The sequence below is a fragment of the Apodemus sylvaticus genome, chromosome X (genome assembly GCF_947179515.1).
Source record: "Apodemus sylvaticus chromosome X, mApoSyl1.1, whole genome shotgun sequence".
Lineage (NCBI taxonomy): Eukaryota > Metazoa > Chordata > Mammalia > Rodentia > Muridae > Apodemus > Apodemus sylvaticus.
In genome coordinates this window covers 112,130,746-112,152,962 of record NC_067495.1, presented here as the reverse complement: position 1 = coordinate 112,152,962, position 22,217 = coordinate 112,130,746, and positions in this window count along the sequence as shown.

The following is a 22,217-nucleotide window of genomic DNA, read 5'->3' as shown; positions in this document are numbered from 1 at the left end:
TCTAGGAAGCTGTCCATTTCCTCCAGATTCTCCAGTTGTGTTGAGTATAGCCTTTTGTAGTAGGATCTAATGATTTTTTGAATTTCCTCAGTTTCTGTTGTTATATCTCCCTTTTCATTTCTAAGTTTGTTAATTTGGATACTGTCTGTGTGTCCTTTGGTTAGTCTGGCTAAGGGTTTATCTATCTTGTTGATTTTCTCAGAGAGCCAGCTCCTAGTTTTGTTGATTCTTTGTATGGTTCTCTTTGTTTCTACTTGATTGATTTCGGCCCTGAGTTTGATGATTTCCTACCTTCTACTCCTCCTGGGTGAAATAGCTTCTTTTTGTTCCAGGGCTTTCAGGTGTGTCATTAACCTGTTAGTGTATGCTCTCTCCATTTTCTTTTTGGAGGCACTCAGGGCTATGAGTTTTCCTCTTAACACTGCTTTCATTGTGTCCCATAGATTTGGGTATGTTGTGTCTTAATTTTCATTATGTTCTAAAAAGTCTTTAATTTCTTTCTTTATTTCTTCCTTGACCAAGGTATCATTGAGTAGAATATTGTTCAGTTTCCACGTGTATGTGGATTTTCTGTTGTTTTTGTTGCTATTGAAGACCACTTTTACTCCATAGTGATCTGATATGAGGCATGGGATAAGTTTGATCTTCTTATATGTGTTGAGGTCTGTCTTGTGACCAATTATATGGTCGATTTTGGAGAAGGTACCATGAGGTGCTGAGAAAAAGGTATATTCTTTTGCTTTAGGATAAAATGTTCTATATATATATCTGTTAAATCTAATTGGTCCAAAGCTTCAATTAGTTTCATTGTGACCCTGTTTAGTTTCTGTTTTCCTGATCGGTTCATTGAGGAAAGTGCAGTGTTGAAGTCACCCACAATTATTGTGTTAGGTGCAATGTGTCCTTTGACCTCTAATAAAGTTTTTTTAAGAAAGAGGGTGCCCTTGCATTTGGAGCATAGATGTTCAGGATTGAGAGTTCTTCTTGTTGCATATTTCCTTTGACCAGCAAGAAGTGTCCCTCAGAGTCTCTTTTGATGACTTTGGGTTGAAAGTCAATTTTATCTGATATTAAAATGGCTACTCCAGATTGTTTCCTGAGACCATTTGCTTGTATAATTGTTTTCCAGCCTTTTACTCTAAGGTAGTGTTTGTCTTTGACACTGAGGTGTGTTTCCTGTAAGCAGAAAATGTAGGGTCCTGTTTACGTATCCAGTCAGTCTATGTCTTTTTATTAGGGCATTGAGTCCATTGATGTTAAGAGATATTAAGGAATAGTGATTATTACTTCCTGTCATTTTTGAAGTTATTTTTAAATTTGATTGGTTAACTTCTTTTGGGTTTGATGAAAGGTTACTATCTTGCTTTTTCCAGGGTGAAGTTTCCCTCCTTGTATTGGTGTTGTCCTCCTATTATCCTTTGTAGGGCTGGGTTGGTGGATAATTATTGGGTAAACTTGGTTTTGTCATGGAATATCTTAGTTTCTCCATCTATGGTGATTGAGAGTTTTGCTCGATATAGTAGTTTTGGCTGGCATTTGTGTTCTCTTAGAGTCTGCATGAGATCAGCCCAGGATCTTCTAGCCTTCATAGTCTCAGGTGAAAAGTCTGCTGTGATTCTGATAGGTCTTCCTTTATATGTTACTTGGCCTTTTTCTCTTACTGCCTTCAATATTCTTTCTTTGTTTAGTACATTTGGGGTTTTGATTATTATGTGATGGATGTATTTCTGTTCTGGTCCAGTCTGTTTGGAGTTCTGTAGGCTTCTTGTATATTCATGGGCATCTCTTTAGGTTCGGGAAGTTTTCTTCCTTAATTTTATTGAAGATATTTGCTGGCCGTTTAAGTTGTAAATCGTCACTCTCATCTATGCCTATAATCCTTCGGTTTGGTCTTCTCTTTGTGTCCTGGATTTCCTGGATATTTTGGGTTACAAGCTTTTTGCATTTTGTTTTTTCTTTAACTGTTGAGTCCATGGTTTCTATGGTATCTTCAGCATCTGAGATTCTTTCTTCTGTCTCTTGTATTCTGTTGTTGATATTTGCATCTCTGTCCCCTGATTTCTTCCCAAGGCTTTCTATCTCCAAAGTTGTCTCCCTTTGAATTTTCTTAATTGTTTCTACTTCTGATTTTAGATCCTGGATGGTTTTGCTTAGCTCCTTCAGTTGCTTGTTTGTGCTTTCCTGTAATTCTTTAAGAGATTTTTGTGTTTCCTCTTTCATGACCTCAGCCTGTTGACCAAAGTTCTCCTGTATTTCTTTAAGTGTTTTTTGCATTTCCTCCTTATTGGCTTTTGTATTCTCCTGGATTTTTTTTCAATGATTTTTGTGTTTCCCTTGCAAGGGCTTCTAACTTTTGATCCATTTTCTCCTGGATTTCTTTAAGTATGTCCTTCATGTGTTCCTGTACCAGCATCATGACCAGTGATTTTAAATCCAAATCTTGTTTTACTGGTGTGATGGGGTATCCAGGACATGCTGGTAAAGGAGAATTGGGTTCAGATGTTGCCATGTTGCCTTGATTTCTGTTAGTAACATTCCTGCATTTGCCTTTTGTTATCTAGTTCTCACTGGTGTTAGTCTTGTCAATGTTGGACTCACCAGTGCAAGCTGCCCCTTCCCAGGTGGCCTCTGGTGCACAGCTTACCCCCTGCACTGCCTGGAGACAGGGTGCTGTTGCTCAGGCTGTTCAGATCCAGAAGCAGACACCAGAAGGCTCCAGCTGGGGCCCACTGGATTCACCAGAGCACACTGACTTCTCTCAGCTCGCTTCCAGGAAAGGTGTGGGAACTGCAGGAGACCGAGTTGGAGGAGGAGGTGGTGGTGGTGGGCGGTGAAGGTGGCTGCAGTGAGCCTGGAGCACGACCCGGAAACAATGCAAAGATGGCTTTTCTGAGCAGCCAGTCATTCCTTCTCTTTCTATTTTATGAAATATTTTGAGAAAAAATGGTATCAGGTTTTCTTTGAAGGTCTGGTAGAATTCTGCACTAAATTCATCTGGCCCTGGCTTTTCTTGGTTGGGTAGTGTGTTCTTTGTTGTTGTTGTTGTTGTTGTTGTTGTTGTTTTATTTGTTTATTTTGGGTTTTTTTTGTTTGTTTTTTGGGGATGGATCTTTTATTTTTATTACTAGATATTTGCTTTATTTAAATTTCAAATGGTATCCTCTTTCCCAGTTACCCCTCTGAAAATCCCCTATCCCATCCTCCCTCCCCCTGCTAATCAGCCCCTCCCCAATTTCCTGACTTTTATTGCCCTATTCTTGGGAATCAAGCCTTCACAGTACCAATGGTCTCTCCTCTCACTGATGTCTGAAATGGCTATCTTTTGCTACATATGTAGCTGGAGCTATGGGGCTACTGGTTGGTACATATCGTTCTTCCTGCAGGGCTGCAAACCTCTTCAACTCGTTGAGTCTTTTCTCTAGCTACTCCATTGGGGACCCTATGTTCATTCTATTTGTTGGCTGTGAGCCATGGGTATTTTGATCCACCTTCCAAGAAGGATCAAAATATGCACACTTTGGTCTTCCTTCTTCTTTAGCTTCATGTGCTCTGTGAGTTGTATCTTGGGTATTCCAAGCTTTTGGGCTAATAACCACTTATTAGCAAGTGCATACCGTGTGTGATTGGGTTGGCTCACTCAGGATATTTTCTAGCTCCACCAATTTGCATAAGAATTTCATGAATTCTTTGTTTTTAATAGCTGAGTAGTACTCCATTGCGTAAGTGTACCACATTTTCTGTATCCATTCCTCTGTTGAGGGACATCTGGGTTCTTTCCAGCTTCTGGCTATTATAAATAAGGCTGCTATGAACACAGTAGAGCATGTGCCCTTATTACATGTTGGAGCATCTCCTGGTGCCCAGGAGTGGTATAGCTGGGTCCTCAGGTAATGCTATGTACAGTTTTCTGAGAAACTGCCAAACTGATTTCCAGAGTGGTTTTACCAGCTTGCAATCCTACCTGCAATGGAGGAATGTTCCTCTTCTCCATATCCTCTACAATATTTGCTGTCCCCTGAGTTTTTGATCTTGGCCATTCTGACTAGTGTGAGTTGGAATCTCAGGGTTGTTTTGATTTGCATTTCCCTGGTGATTAAGGGTGTTGAACATTTCTTTAAGTGTTTCTCAGCCATCTGGCATTCCTCAGTTGAGAATTCTTTGTTTATCTCTGTACCCCACTTTTTTATAATGGATAATTGCTTCATTAATTTAAAAGTGGAAGTTTAATTTAAAATAAATTTCTTTTTTGCTTATTGTTTTCTGATTTTTTTATTCGATATATTTTTTATTTACATTTCAAATGATTTCCCTTTTCCTGGCTCCCCACTCCTCAAAAGTCCCATAAGCCCTCTTCCCTCCCCCTGTTCCCCCATCCACCCCTTCACACTTCCCTGTTCTGGTATTGACCTATACTGCTACACTGAGCCTTTCCAGAACCAGGAGCCACTCCCCCCGTTCTTCTTGGACATCATTTGATATGTGGATTTGTTTGGGGTATTCCAATTTTCTAGGTTCATATCCACTTATCAGTGAGTGCATACCATGATTGATCTTTTGAGACTGGGTTACCTCACTTAGTATGATGTTCTCCAGCTCCATCCATTTGTCTAAGAATTTCATGAATTCATTGTTTCTAATGGTTGGGAAGTTTTTAATGACATCTTCTATCTCCTTGTGAGAGATATGCCTATTTAAATAGTTTACCTGCTCTTGATTTAACTTTGGCATGTGGCATCTGTCTAGACAAACATCCATTTCTTCTAGACTTTCCAGTATTGTTGAGTATAAGCTTTTACAGTAGGATCTGATGACTTTTTGAATTTCTTCCATTTCTGTTGTTTTGTCTCCCTTTTATTTTCTGATTTTGTTAATTTGGATACTGCCTCTCTGACCTTTAGTCAGTTTGGCTAGGTGTTTATCTATCTTGTTGATTCTCTCAAAGAACCAGCTTCTGGTTTTATTGTTTCTTTGTATTGTTTACTTTGCTTCTATTTTTTTTGATTTCTGCCCTGAGTTTGACTGTTTCCTGCCTCCTACTCCTTTTGGGTGAGTTTGCTTCTTTTTGTTCTAGAGCTCTCAGGTGTGCTGTTAAGTTGTTAGTGTAAAATCTCTCCAGTTTATTTACCACAACATTTAGTGCTATGAACTTTCCTCCTTTCCTCTTAGCACTGCTTTCACTGTGTCCCAGAAGTTTGAGTATGATGTGTCAATATTTTCAATAAATTCCAGGAAGTCTTTAATTTCTTTATTTCTAACCTGATCATTGAGTAAAGAGTTGTTCAGTTTCCATGTATATGTGGGGTTTTTTGTAGTTTTTGCAATTTATGCAGACCAGCCTTAGGCCATAGTGATCTTATAGGATGCATGGTATTATTTCAATCTTCTTGAATCAGTTGAGGGTTGTTTTGTGACCAATTATATGGTTGATTTTGGAGAAGGTACCATGAGGTGCTGATAAGAAGGTGTATTCTTTAATTTTAGGGTGAAATGTTCTATAGATATCTGTGAAATCCATTTGGTTCATAACCTGGCTTAGTTTCACTGTCTCTGTTTAGTTTCTGTTTCAATGTCCTGTCCAATGGTGGGAATGGGGTATTCAGATCCACCATTATTATTGTGTGGGGTTCAATGTGTGTTTTGATCTTTAGTAAAGTTTCTCTTATGAATTTGGGTGCCCTTGAATTTGGGACCTCAATGTTCAGAATTGAGAGTTCACCTTGGTGGATTTTCCCCTTGATGAATATGAAGTGTCCGTCATGTATTAGTCTGGGTTCTCTATAGTCACAGAACGTATGGGCAGTTTCTATATAGTTAGGGAATTTGTAGGTGATTTACAGCCTGTAGTCCAACTCCCCAACAATGGTCAGCAGCAGATGTGGATAGAAGTCCGAGGATCTAGCAGTTGGTGAGTCCCATGAGGCAAGCAGGCAAGGAAGAGTGATTCTTCCTTCTTTAATGTCCTTACATAGGTCTCCAGCAGAGGGTGCGGCCCAGATTAAAGGCATGTGCCACAGCACCTTTAATCCCAGATGATCTTGAACTTGGAGATCTCCTTGCCTTAATCTTCTGGAATTCATAGCCACTATGATTCAAGATCTCCATGACAAGATCCAGGTCAGAAACTTATATATCTGAGCCTCCAGATTAGGATCATAGGTGAGCCTTCCAATTCTTGGTTGTAGTTCATTCCAGATGTAGTCAAGTTGACAACCAGGAATAGCCACTACAATCATGCTTGATTACTTTTGGTTGAAAGTCTATTTTATTGGATATTAAGGTGGCAACTCCTGCTTGTTTCCTGGGACTATTTGCTTGGAAGACCTTTTTCCATCCTTTTACTCGAAGATAGTGTTTGTCTTTGTTATTGAGGAGTGTTTTTCCAGCAAAATTATGAATCTTGTTTGAATAACCAATCTGTTAGCTTATGTCTTTTTGCAGGTGAGCTGAGTCCATTAATACTGAGAGATATTAAAGAGAGATTACTGTTGATTCCTGATGAGTTTGTTTTTGTAGGTGGCTTTTTGTGCTTGTCCTCTCCTTTGGGTTTTGCTGTGAGATGCTTAATGTCTTTCCCTTTTCTTGTTGCAGGTACCATTGTTGTATTGTAGTTTTCCTTCTAGGATCCTCTGTAAGGCTGGATTGGGAGACAGATACTTGTGTTCTCTTTTATTAGATATATTCTCTATTTACATTATAGATGATGTCCCCTTTCCTGGTTCCTCCTCCCTGAAAATCCGATAAGCCATCTCCCTTTCCCCATTCCCCAATCAGCCCCCTCCCACTTCACTGTCCTGATATTCTCCTACACTGCTGCATCAAGCCTTTCCAGGACCAGGGTCCTCTCATCCCTTTGATGTCCAACAAGACCATCCTCTGCTGCCTATGCGTCTGGAGCCATGGGTAACACCATGTGTACTATCTGATGGATGTTTTTGTCCCTGAAAGCTCTGGGACTACTGAGTGGCTCATATCGTTGTTCCTCCTATGGCGCTGCAAACCCCTTCAGCTCCTTAGGTCCTTTCTCTGGCTCCCCCATTCAGGACATGTGCTCAGTTCAATTCCTGGCTGAGTGTGACCCCTCTGTATTTGTTGTGCACTAGGAGGGCCTCCCAAGTGACAGCTATATCTGGCTCTAGTCAGCAAGTACTTTTGGGCATCGATAATAGTGTCTGGTTTTTGTAACTGTGTATCCCCCCGCCCCCCAGCATTTGAGCTGGGATTTGAACCTCTGAGCTAATTACTAGTTCTCAGCCCATGAAGTTTCTGGCCCTTTGTTCTTTTTTTAAAATATTTTTATTTTTTATATTCTTTGTTTACATTCTAAATGATTTCTCCTTTCCCAGATCCCCCCTCCCCATATGTCCCATAAACCTTCTTCTCTCCACCCATTCTCCAATCACCTCCCTCTTTTTTCTCTGTCCTTATATTCTCCTCCAATGCTAGATCAGTCCTTTCCAGGATCAGGACCCTTTCCATACTTATTCATGGGAGTCATTGGTTATACGATTTGTGCCTTCGGTCTTCAGAGCTTCTGGGCTAATTAATATCCACTTAACAGAGATTGCATTCCATGTATATTCCTTTGTGATTGGGTTACCTCACTTAGGATGATATTTTCCAGATCAAACCATTTGCCTAAAAAATTTGTGAAGTTATTGTTTCTAATTGTAGAGTAATATTTTATTGTGTAAATACACCACATTTTCTGTATCCATTCCTCCTTTGAGGGACATCAGGGTTTTTCCAGCTTCTGGCTATTATAAATAAGGCTGCTATGAACATAGTGGAGCATATGTTTTTATTGCATGCCGGGGAATCCTTTGGGTATATGCCTAGGAGAGTTATAGCAGGGCCCTCCGGAAGTGTCATGTCCAGTTTTCTGAGGAACTACCAGACTAATTTCCAAAGTGGTTGTACCATCTTACAGCCCCACCAGCAGTGGAGGAGTGTTCCTCTTTCTCCACATCCACGCCAATACCTGCTGTCTCCTGATGTACTAAATAAAGAAAGAATATTAAAGGCAGTAAGAGAAAAAGGCCAAGTGACATATAAAGGAAGACCTATCAGAATCACACCAGATTTCTCACCTGAGAATATAAAAGCCAAAAGATCCTGCGCCGATCTCATGCACACTCTAAGAGAACACAAATGCCAGCGAAAACTACTATACCCAGCAAAACTCTCAATCACCATAGATGGAGAAACTAAGATATTCCATGACAAAACCAAGTTTACCCAATATCTATCCACAAACCCAGCCATACAAAGGATAATAGGAGGAAAACACCAATACAAGGAGGGAAACTTCACCCTGAAAAAAGCAAGATAGTACCTTTCTTTCATCAAACCCAAAAGAAGATAACCAATCAAATTTAAAAAATAACATCAAAAATGACAGGAAGTAATAATCACTATTTCTTAATATCTCTTAATATCAATGGGCTCAATGCCCCAATAAAAAGACATAGACTAACCAACTGGATATATGAACAGGACCCTACATTTTGCTGCATACGGGAAACACACCTCAGTGTCAAAGACAAACACTACCTTAGAGTAAAAGGCTGGAAAACAATTATACAAGCAAATGGTCTCAGGAAACAATCTGGAGTAGCCATTCTAATATCAGATAAAATTGACTTTCAATGCAAAGTCATCAAAAGAGACTCTGAGGGACACTTCTTGCTGGTCAAAGGAAAAATACAACAAGAAGAACTCTCAATCCTGAACATCTATGCTCCAAATGCAAGGGCACACTCATTCATAAAAGAAACTTTATTAAAGCTCAAAGCACACATTGCAACTAACACAATAATTGTGGGTGACTTCAACACTGCACTTTCCTCAATGAACCGATCAGGAAAACAGAAACTGAACAGGGACACAGTGAAACTAATTGAAGCTTTAGACCAATTAGATTTAACAGATATATATATATATATATATATATATATATATATATATATATATATATATATATATATAACATTCTATCCTAAAGCAAAAGAATATACCTTTTCTCAGCACCTCATGGTACCTTCTCCAAAATCGACCATATAATTGGTCACAAGGCAGACCTCAACAAATATAAGAAGATCGAACTAATCCCATGCCTCCTATCAGATCACTATGGAGTAAAAGTGGTCTTCAATAGCAACAAAAACAACAGAAAACCCACATACACGTGGAAACTGAACAATATTCTACTCAATGATACCTTGGTCAAGGAAGAAATAAAGAAAGAAATTAAAGACTTTTTAGAACTTAATGAAAATGAAGACACAACATAACCAAATCTATGGGACACAATGAAAGCAGTGCTAAGAGGAAAACTCATAGCCCTGAGTGCCTCCAAAAAGAAAATGGAGAGAGCATACACTAACAGCTCAAGACATACCTGAAAGCCCTGGAACAAAAAGAAGCTATTTCACCCAGGAGGAGTAGAAGGCTGGAAATCATCAAACTCAGGGCTGAAATCAATCAAGTAGAAACAAAGAGAACCATACAAAGAATCAACAAAACCAGGAGCTGGTTCTCTGAGAAAATCAACAAGATAGATAAACCCTTAGCCAGACTAACCAAAGGGCACAGAGACAGTATCCAGATTAACAAACTTAGAAATGAAAAGGGAGATGTAACAACAGAAACTGAGGAAATTCAAAAAATCATTAGATCTTACTACAAAAGCCTCTGTTCTTAATAGAGCAATACATCTTCCTGTTTTCACCTGGGAGCCACAGCTAGCCAGCACCTGGAGATAGCCTGGGGTGGAGCTGTGAAGTCTGCTGAGCTGCTTGACCTACAAATTCCTAAATTAAGCAGGTGAACCACACAGCTGCCTGAACAGTGGTGCCAACCAGTCACCAGACTACTTCCCTGGAACTCACCTGGAGTCTGGAGGGGAAGGGCTCACCCAAACTTTTACATTGTCAGACCTCCATTAAACTTGGGCCTTGATCTGCAATTGGGTTGTCCTGGCCTTCTTCTTTTCACCATCCCCCCACCATCTCTCCACAGCTTCCTTTCTGGGAACCCAGTTCACAGTAGCTGCTGGCAGCTTCATAACAGCATATGGGATGGATCACTAGGTGGGGTAGTCTCTGTATGGTCTTTCCCTTAGTCTGTTCTCCACACTTTGTCTCTGTATCTCCTTCTGTGGGTATTTTCTTCCTCCTAAGAAGGACCAGAGTATCCACACTTTGTTCTCCCTTCTTCTTGGGCATTACTTGACATGTGAATTGTGTCTTGGGTATTCCAAGATGCTGGACTAATATCCACTTATCCGTGAGTGTATACCATGTTGCAAAAGGCAGTATACAGATTCAATGGAATCCCCAACAAAATCCCAACTCAATTCTTCACAGAGTTAGAAAGAGCAATAACTTCTGGGGGAATCAGTATCCCAGACCTCAAGCTGTACTACAGAGCAATAGTGTTAAAAACTGCATGGTATTGGTACAGTGACAAAGAGATCAATGGAATAGAATTGAAGGCCCAGAAATGAACCCACACACCTGTGGTCACTTGATCTTTGACAAAGGAACTAAAACCATCTCGTAGAAACAAGATAAGCTTTTCTTTTCTTTTTTTAAATTTTAGTGTTTCTATACATTTAAGTTTTTGTTATTTTCCATTTTGTAAGTTTAATATAATTATAATATTTCCAACATATTGTATGACTTTCTACAAACAAGACCACAGAATACAGAAAAAAAATGGAGTTCATATACTTTTTTAAATTTGATATATTCTTTATTTACATTTAAAATGATTTCCCATTTCCTGGATCCCCACTCCCCAAAAGTACCATAAGCCCTCTTCCATCCCCCTGTTCCCCAATCAACCCCTTTCCATTTCCCTGTCCTGGTATTCCCCTACACTGCTGCAATGGGCCTTTCCAGGACAAGGGGCCGCTCCTTCCTTCTTCTTGGGCACCATTGGATATATGGATTGTTTCTTGAGTATTCTGAGCTTCTGGGCTAATATCCATTTATCAGTGACTGCATGTCATGTGTGTTCTTTTGTGATTGGTTAATCTCACTCAGGATGGCATTCTCCAGTTCCTCCTACTTACCTAATAATTCCATTAGCCACACTACCCAGAGAGCACATAGACAGTATCCAAATTAACAAAACCAGAAATGAAAAGGGAGATATAACAACAGAAACTGAGGAAATTAAAAAAATTATCAGATCCTACTACAAAAGCCTATACTCAACACAACTTAAAAATGTGGAGGAAATGAGCAAATTCCTAGACAGATACCAACTACCAAAGTTTAATCAGGATCAGATAGACCATATAAACAGTTCCATAACACCAAAGAAATAGAAGTGTTCATTGAAAATCTCCCAACAAAAAATAGCACAGGACCAGATGGTTTTAGTGCAGAAATTTATCAGACCTTCAAAGAAGACCTAACACCAATACTCTTGAAACTATTCCCCAAAATATAAACAGAAGGAGTACTCCCCAACTTTTCCTATGAAGCCACAATTTCACTGATACCAAAACCACACAAAGATCCAACAAAGAAAGAGAACTTCAAACCAATTTTCCTAATGAAAATCAATGCAAAATACTGAATAAAATTCTTGCCAACCAAATCTGAGAACACATTAAAACAATCATTCACCATGATCAGGTAAGCTTCATCCCAGGGATGCAGGGATGGTTCAATATACTGAAATCCATCAATGTAAATCACTAGGTAAGCAAACTCAAAGAAAAAAAACCACATGGTCATTTCATTAGATGCTGACTAAACATTTGACAAAATTCAGCATCTTTACATGTTAAAGGCCTTGGAAAGAACAGGAATTCAAGGCCCATACCTAAACATAGTAAAAGCAATATACAGCAAACCAGTAGCCAACATCAAGCTAAATAGAGAGAAACTTGAAGCAACCCCACTAAAGTCAGGGACTAGACAAGGCTGCCCTCTCTCTCAATATAGTACTTGAAGTTCTAGTTAGAACATTTAGACAACAAAATGAGGTCAAAGGGATACAAATTGGAAAGGAAGAAGTCCAATTATCATTATTTTCAGATGATATAATAGTACACATAAGCAACCCAAAAAACTCCACCAGAGAACTCCTACAGCTGATAAACAACTTCAGCAAAGTGACTGGATATAAAATTAACTCAAGATAGCCTTTTCAACAAATGGTGCTGGTTCACTGGCAGTTAACATGCAGAAGAATGCAAATCGATCCATTCTTATCTCCTTGTACTAAGCTCAGGTCCATGTGGATTAATGACCTCCACATAAAACCAGACACACTGAAACTAATAGAAAAGACACTGGGAAAGACACTTGAGCACATGGGCACTGGAGAAAATTTCCTGAACAGAACACTAATAGCTTATGCGGTAAAATGAAGAACTGACAAATGGGACCTCATAAAACTGCAAAGCTTCTGTGAGGCAAAGGACAATGTCAATAGGACCAAATGGCAACCAACAAATTGGGAAAAAGATCTTTACCAACCCCTCTGACAGAGGCCTAATATCCAATATATGCAAAGAACTCAAGAAGTTAGACTCCAGAGAGCCAAAGGCCCTTTTAGAAAATAGGGTACAGATTTAGAGAAAGAATTTTCACCTGAGTTATACTGAATGGCTGAGAAGCACCTAAAGAAATGTTCAACATCCTTAGTCATCAGGGAAATGCAAATCAAAACAACCCTGAGATTGCACCTCACACCAGTCAGAATGGCTAAGAACAAAAACTTAGGAGAAAACAGGTGCTGGCGAGGATGTGGAGAAAGAGGAAAACTCCTCCACTGCTGGTTGGATTGCAAGCTGGTACAACACTCTGGAAATGAGTCTGATGGTTCCTCAGAAAACTGGGCAAGATACTACCAGTGGACCCCACTATGCCACTCCTGGGCATATACCCAGAGGACTCCCCAGTATGTATTAAGGACACATGCTCCACTATGTTTATAGCAGCCCTATTTCTAACCGCCAGAAGCTGGAAAGGTCCAGATGTCCCTCAATGGAGGAATGGATACAGAAACTGTTGTATCTTGACACTATGGAATACTACTCGGCTATTATAAACAATGAATTCATGAAATTTTTAGGCAGGTGGGTGGAACTGGAGAATGTCATCCTGAGTGAGGTGACCCAATCACATAAGAACACTCATGGTATACACTCATTGATATGGTATGCAGGTATTAGCCCAGAAGCTTGGAATACCAAAGAAACAATTGACATATCAAATGGTGCCTAAGAAGAAGGAAGGAGAGGCCCCTGGTCCTGGAGAGGCTCAATGCAGCAGTGTAGGGGAATACCAATACAAGTAAGCAGGAAGGGGTTGATTAAGGAATAGGGGGAGGGAAGAGGGCTTATGGGACTGTCTGGCAGGGGGGGGGGGATCCAGGAAAGGGGAAATCACATGAAATGTAAATAAAGAATATATTGAATTAAAAAAAAGAATTGACAAATGGGGCCTCATAAAATTGCAAAGCTTCTGTAAGGTAAAGGACACTGTCAATAGGACAAAATGGAAACCAACTAATTGGGAAGAGATCTTTACCAACCCTATATCCTACAGAGGGCTAATATCCAATATATACAAAGAACTCAAGAAGTTATACTTCAGAGAACCAAATAACCCTATTAAAAATGGGGTACGTATTTAAACAAGAATTTTCATCTGAGGAATACTGAATGGCTGAGAAGCACCTAAGGAAATGTTTGACATCCTTAGTCATCAGGGAAATTCAAATCAAAATAACTGTGAAATTTCACCTCACACCAGTCAGAATGACTAAGAACAAAAACTTAGGAGACAGCAAGTGCTGGCAAGGATGTGGAGAATGAGGAACACTCCTCCACTGCTGGAGGGATTGCAAGTTGGTACAACCACTATGGAAATCATACTTGCGGTTACTCAGAATACTTGGCATGATACTACTGGAGGACTCTGTTATACAACTTCTGGGGCATATACTCAGAGAATTCTCCAGCATGTAATAAGGATACATGTTCCACTATGTTTATAGCAGCCTATTTATAATAGCCAGAAGCTGGAAAGAACCCAGATGTCCCTCAGTGGAGGAACTGATACAGAAGATGTGGTTTATTTACACAATGGAATGCTACTCAGCTTTTAAAAATAATTAATTCATGAAATTCTTAGGCAAATATGTGGAACTGAAAAATATCCTAAGTGAGGTAAACCAATCACAAAGTTGACATTTTTAACCCTATATTCCACCTTTACCAGAAGCTCCTTTCTCAAGGGAGGTGTGGAATCTCTGTAGTAGAACATTCTTTCTTTCTCTGGGAGCTACTCAAAAACATCTAGCCAATTATTTTGACTAGAAAGGTTCATTTTTGGGGCACACCAGTTACCAATTAAGGACATAGACTTAAACATTTACACCACCTAATCCAAGAACAACTTTAGGAAGTTCTTATAGAGCCATACTTCAGCTCCCAGAATATGTCTATCTCCTTTATTCCTGATAGTCTGGGAAATGGTTTACATTTCTTCTGCCTGTCAACATTCATGCCCATTGCTGATGTTCTTTAGCCTGGAGTTTTGTTTCTTGCCATGGCTACTAAAAACTGCCATATTATTGTTATTGATTTATAGGCTCACATCACCATTCCCTTACATCCTGGTGATAAAGGTGTGTGTTTCCAGTGTCTACTCCTCAATAATTAAGCACTGACATCTGGATTTCAAAATAATTCCACAAGTTAAGATCAACAGCCCTGTCTTCTGGCTGGCTAATATAGCAATGTGCCCTAAAAGACAACATTTTTCCCCATGTAGAATACCAAAATGCAATTATGTGAATGTGGTAACAATGTCAGAGTACCTGAAACCTATCAGTGTCACATTATGAAAAATAAATGTAAATGCTTTTCCCCGGTGTAATTTAACCAAGAGTGAATCTATATTGAATTCTGTAATTCCATACCTCCATATCTTCCTTTTTTCTGTTGCTTTGTTTCATGAATCTGGGTCTGTTCAGCCCTGAATGTAGACATGTGAATGGGTCTTTGTCTGACTACGTGTCTATCTTTGTATGTATCTATGTGTCTGTCCCTACAAAATATGTTTCCCCTGTGTGTGTGTGTGTGCGCGCGTGCACGCACACACACACAGCTAATGAATCTTATGCATGTGTGTGTTTGCATGGGTACATGTGTATTAATATAGTATCCTTGTCTCAGCACTACCGGGCACAATACCTCAAAGATCCAAGAAGCAAGGCCACAGAGGGGATGGAGTTTAACATTTAGGGTGGACAGCTGAGAGTTGACATTGGGGTGATCAGGTTGTTTTGTAGGGTAAACCATCTAGGGTCCCCTCATTCAGAAGGAGCAGAGGTGAGCACAATGTCTGTATTTATCTCTGAGTGTCTGGGTGACAAGAGCTATGGTGAGGAGTCACTGACATGGAATCTCTGAGTACTCAGAGCAGGGCCACCCCTATAGAGCTGTCTGTGGTGCATCAGAGCAGATGCCTCCAGTAGGCTTGGTAGAGAGGGAGAGTTGAACTTCAATGGTGGGGTTGTCTGCTGGAGGCTAGGAGAGTGGTTTCCTATGGTTGAGCACAGAAATTCTGAGCCTTGTGGAGTTGGAATTCTGGAGGCTTGGTTTTCAAGAGAAGTAAGACTTCCTGGGCGTACAGAAAACCATTATCCATGTGCACATGATAAATGACACGGTAATCAGACACATCCTTCTGCATTGGATAGAGGTGGGGGGGGTATAGACATGAAAGATGGGAGAGGGAATTAGATTTAGGGCCAGAAAGAGTGGGGCAGAGAGACAAATAGACATACATGTGTGCATACACACACACACACACACACACACACACACACACACACACACGGGGGGGGGGGGGGAGAGAGAGAGAGAGAGAGAGAGAGAGAGAGAGAGAGAGAGAGATTATCTTTATGTATGTGTGTGTAATCATGGTGTTTTAGTACGTGTTTTTAATTTTGTTGGTGTGTCTGTATGAAGTCTGACAGCAAAACTCATTCATACATATGACTACACTATGGAATCTTGTCCCTGGGCTGTGGGCCTGGGCCACTAGTGAGAGTGGTTTTAAGTACCATTTAGGTCCTAAAATGGAGTGCTTAAGCATCTTTACCAGCCAAAGTGAAAACAAAGGCCTAATTCAAAGCTCTGCAAAAGTATCTAAATGACTTAACCAAGCTTTTTGGCTTCTGTAGTTCAGCTTCTGGCTAACTATTCTTGTTAGCTATTCTTGTTCACTCAGGTATATTAAACCAAGATATTGTTTTTATGCTTAAAAGCTTACCTCAAGAAAGAGTTGGGGCCTACACTGAGATCCTGAACACCCAGTGTAATTTCCAGCCAACTAATAAAGACTTTGTCTATTAGCCTAAACCCAGTGTGAGCAGTTATCTATGCTGAGTACCTCATAATATTTCTGAAGGCCTCAGCTAGATCCCAGAGACCAGACCTTGAGACATCAGGGGATCAGAATGCTTTGGAATGAAGAAAAATGCAGTGGTCAGTTGTCAATGGACTTCTAGGAACAGGTAAGATGTTCTAGTTCCCCAGAGATCCTTTTGATCAATTGCTTTATAACACTTCAAAGGGTCTGACATCTGTAGCACAAAAGGAAACACATTTGAAAGCCATCTATCTGGTCTGTTACCTCCAAAGGTAAGTCTGGTTAAGGTTCCTTCTGTTTGGACACACAGGAGAGGTTAGAAGTGGTTGCTGATCTAGTGTACAGGAACCAGCTGAGGTCCCCCTGTCTATTCAAGTATATGTGTGTATATGTATCCATCCTCTCTGTGTCTGTCTGTCTGTTTGTCTGTCTGTCTGTCTCTCTCTCTCTCTCTCTCTCTCTCTCTCTCTCTCTGTGTGTGTGTGTGTGTGTGTGTATGTGTGATGTGTATGTCTCTCTTTGTGCAAGCATGTGTTTGCCTGAGGTGCTTGTCTCCTCAGTCAGGGTTTCTATTCCTGCACAAACATCATGACCAAGAAGCAAGTTGGGGAGGAAAGGGTTTATTCAGCTTACACTTCCACATTGCAATTCATCACTAATGGAAGTCAAGACTGGAACTCAAGCAGGTTAGGAAGCAGGAGCTGATGCAGAGGCCATGGAGGGATGTTTCTTACTGGCTTGCTTCCCCTGGCTTGCTCAGCCTGCTCTCATATAGAACCCAAGAATACCAGCCCAGAGATGGTACCATCCACAAGGGGCCCCTCCCCACTTGATCACTAATTGAGAAAATGCCTCACAGTTGGATCTCATGGAGGCACTTCCCCAACTGAAGCTCCTTTCTCTGTGATAACTCTAGTCTGTGTCAAGTTGACACACAAAACCAGCCAGTAGAGTGCTCCACAAAGGCCATTTGAAGCATGAGTTGGCATGGTAGCAACTCGCCATTAGGAACCTTGTGAGCTGTGTGGAGAGACTGCGCATTTAGACTCTCCAAGAAATAAAAACAGGTCAGCCATTGTCTGCCAGTTCATGGCTGTCCAGGCCGCCAGGGCAGAGGCACAAGTGCAGGAACATATTGGTTCTTTTTTTTTTTTTTAATATTTCCCATAACAAATGGAGAAACAACATGCTGGCTGGGCATGAATCCACTAAAAATTTATGATTGTTAGCCTGAGAAATAGAGTTTTATTTTATTTCACTTCTTTTTTCTAAGTGAGTAGGTGTGTGGCACTGAGATGAGTTACAAGGGAATTGAAACAGAAAGCAGGGCTCTGAGGTCCCCTGCTGTGGGGAATGTAGGCTGCAATAGGCAGAGAGCTTAACAAGTAAAAACTACCTGCTTCCTATAGGCAGATATTAGTGAAAGATTGAATTAATTGCTTTAATGATGGTATAAAGATATATTGCTCTAATATGTCTTACAGGATACTCAAATTCTGTCTAATGTGGGCTCCATGGGAATTCTGGGTTTAAATCTGGCTTTGACTAGCTGCCTGCTTATAAGTAGGTATGTATAGAAGTGTGAATCAATTGTGTTAAGATGGTATAAAGACATATTGCTCTAATAGGCCTGGCAGGGTATTCATATTCTGTCTAACATGGAATAAATAGGAATATTGGGTTTTATATCCTCTTGGCAACCTAGGAAAGTCCTAAGTATAGGCACATGCAGTATTTTGGTTTACTTCATTTGTCACAGATTTTGTCCAAATCATGTGGGGAATTCACCTGTGGTTAGGAACTAGGAATGGGAAAATTAGTCACGGACTTCAAGTAGAGAGGGCAGTAACAGGTATTAATAAAATAAATGCCTGTGGCTCCAGGCAGAGAGCTGAAGAGATAGATGGTATAACAGGTTGGCTGCTCTAGGCAGAGAGCTGAACCATAAGATGGTATAAGATTGCTTTACTTGCCTCGCAGGATACTCATATTCTGTCTAATACGGGATCCATGGGAATACTGGGTTTTATATCATCTGGGTAACATAAGAAAGGCCTAAGTATAGGTATATACAGTGTTTTAGTTTACTACATTTGTTTTGGGTTGTTTTAATTTGAACTAGGATAGGAAATATTAGTCACTGACTACAGAGTAAAGAGTGCAGTGATAATCATTGCCTTGAACAGGTATTAATTATCTATTAATTATCTGTGACACCAGGTAGAGAGTTCAACAGACAGATACTATATAGGTATTAAGAAAATATGTCTGTGGCTCTGGGCAGAGAGCCAAATGGAAAGATGGTATGGATTGTTTAACCAGCCACAGGAAGCTCATGTTCTGCTAACGTGGGCTCCATGGGAATCTTGAGTGTCTTTTCCTGCTTGGCAAGATAGGAAAGGCCTAGTATAGGCACATGCAGTGTCTTACTTTACTTCATATTTTAGATTGCTTTGATTTTCAAAATGGGTGTGATTTTGAGTTTTGTGGTTAGATTATTCCTCTTGGAGAAAGGTCAAAATAAATCTGGTTACTGCCTCAAGGATATGCTGATTTGGGAGAAAGGTTTTGTCTTTGTGTTTTTAGAAAATGTGATTAGTGTCTATACACCTTCCAGAGTAATAAGGATCAGATTTGATAGAGGGAGAGCACCTGAAGAACTAGATTCCAAAGAATCAAACAAAAAGTTTTACCTTGATGGTGCTAAAAGTTTGTTTTGAGATTTGTAAATTACAGAATATAGTGGAATGGTGAGTCTCCTTGTCAGACATGCTGAACTGACCTGTTTGAATTCCATATCTTAGTTTTTAATCTGGATCCAGTCAGAACACAAACATCAGAGACTAATACAATCATTGGTGTGTCCTTTTTGAGGCAAACCAACTCCCCCATTTTCCCTACCCTTTCCCTCTCCTTCAAAAATATCTCGATGTCCATATTCAGCTTGAAGAAGTTATTAAGAGTTGAAGGTTGGGGATGAGTGTGGTTATTGTAGATTGTCTCTCTAGGGAATATAGAAATGGACAAAATTGGAATAAGGGGGAATAGATAGAATTGATTAGAATTGATTACATAGCCATAATCTCATTTGGTGGAAATCTTTTTAATTATTACTAAGCTGAAGTCATAATTTCTTTAATAGTACATAATTTATTTTGATGCAAAATCAAGGGTTTCATTGGTATAAATTTCTTCTATTGATACAAAATTTTGTGCAAGGCTTAGACCCAGTCCTTCTATAACTGTTATTTTAATCTGATCTGAGATGTTTAAGCCTGTGAGTTTAGGGCCAAATAGCAAATTCATGGCTCTGAGTTTATTGTTAGGGTGTTTTCAAGATTTTAACTAGAAATAGCTGAGAGTAGTTAATGGACAACAGTCCAGATTACATAGATAGTGGGTTTGCAAAAATGTCAGAAATCCACAGAATGCGACATTTAATGTTATTTATTCACTTGTTCTTAAGACTAGTCTGATCCTGACAGCTTTCTCTGTCTTGGATTCAAAAAAGAAATTGAGTATCTATGTGTTACTCCAGTTGTAGCAAGACAGCCACTAGGCATTAATTGCCTCTTTTCATCTACAGACATAATACTGTCCAAAGAAAGGATGTAATTACAGGCTTAGGACAGCTTGGCTCTGCAGAGACAGAATAAGCTAGTCCTTAGTATTTCTGTATCTCTAAGGTCTGTCAGATGATCCTGACCAGAAGGTTGAAGGCTGATACTCCAACATTTTGCAGTAAGGGACTGTTGGTGTGATCAGCAGTCTCTATAAATTGGCTAAGCATTAGAAGCTGTGTTAGGCTTCCTATATATTTTCAGTTAATATCAGTTGTTCTTGGATACTGATGGGCTTGAAGACTGGTAGTCTCATAGCCAACCAAAGCTGTTTAGCATTGAGGAATATGATATAGATTTGAGAGGATAGTTTTCAGATGGCTTACAATCCAAAGCTAGGGCATGAGTCAGGTGTAAAATGATAAGCCCTTTAATTTAGGTTATATGGTGATGTTCTATCTTAATGACAAAATTGATGGACTGGGTTTTAGGTTTATCTATACCTTATAAATTACAAAGTCATAATAGTTGGGCTCTATATTGGGAGTAAGCTTGTGTTTTTTTATTAGAACAGAAATGGGGAAGTGTTGTGGATGGACTTGGTGCCGTTCTCATGAACCAATCCCCTAATGAATAAAGGAGCCAATTACTGGGTGAGGTGGGACTCAAGAGTTAGGTTCTCTTTGGAACTGGGGCAGCAGAGGGGTAAGATGTAACTGGTAGAGTTTCCTAGTATCATGGTGGATCTGCAAGGATTTGATACCAGAGGAATCAGATTTTAATAAGGCTTACAAGATTAGGTTTTAGTTGTTGTGCCTAGAGAGTGATACTGGGAGGAGAGGTAGGAGCAGGCTGCAATCAACCAAAATGTGGAGTGAATAAACAATTCATAAAAAATAACATTTGAACAAGATGTTGGTGGCACATGCCTTTAATCCCAGCACTTGGGGGTTAAACCTCAAAAAAAATACTATTTACCAACAAATCTGTGTGCTCTTCCCTGGGACAGATATTACTCCCACTTTCAGCATTCCATTCTCAGCAGAAGCAGTTGAATCTGTAAGAGCAAGGACATCCTGGTCTACACATTGAGTTCCAGGACATGGAAGTGGAACCTGTTTCAAGCACACACACACATACACAGGCACAAACACATACACAAACACACACACACACACACAGACACACAGAGACACAGAGACACACACACAGACACACATACCACTAGAAAAGAACAAAAAAACCTTTGAGGGAGCAGAGGCTCTCCCTAAAACTGTTGCTGGAGTGTGCTATCTGGTCCCAAAAATTGTTGTCTCATCTGGTTTCAGTGGGAGAGTATCTGCCTAGCCCTGCAGAGACTTGATGTGCAAAGGTCAGTGGATACCCAGGGGAGGCCTCTACCCTGTAAGAGGAGAAGAAGTTGGGAAATTGTGGGAGGTTCCTTGTGAAGGGGCACAGGGAGGGGGCAACATTTGCTGTAAATAATTAATTTTAAAAAGACCTTGACATCAGGGACATTGATTCCCCCAGAATTTCTCTTATTGTTCAGAACTGTTTTGGTTATCCTATATTTTTGTTTGCTTGTTTGTTTTATCATATGAAGTCAAGAATTGTTCTCTCTTTGTCTGTGAAGAATTTGGTTGGAATTTTGATGGCAATTGCATTGAATCTGTAGATTGCTTTTGGTAAGATGACATTTTCACTGTGTTAATTGTAGTGATCTATGAGCACTGGAAATCATTCCATCTTCGGAAGTTTTCCTTGATTTCCTTCTTTTAGTGTTTGCAAGACAGATATTTAGCACTTGCTTAGTTAGAGTTACACCAAGATATTTTATATTATTTGTGACTATTATGAAGGGTGTTGTTTCCCTAATGTCTTTCTCAGCCCATATCATTTATATGAAGGAAGGTGACTCATTTGTTTGAGTTAGGTTTATATACAGCCATTTTGCCAAAGTTGTTTATCAGCTGTAATAGTTCTCTGGGAGAGTATTGAGGGTCACTTATATATACTAATAGATCATCAATGAAGTGTGATAGCCTGACTTCTTCATTTCTGATTTGTTTCCCCTTGATCTCCCTTTGTTTTCTTATTGCTTTAGCTAGAACCTCAAGTACTGCATTGAAGATTTTACTGAGATTGCTTCGAGTTTCTCTCCACATATTTTGATGCTGAATGTTGACTTGCTATATAGTGATTTTAGTAGTTTAAGTATGTGCCATGAGTTCCTGACCTCTCCAAGACATTTAAC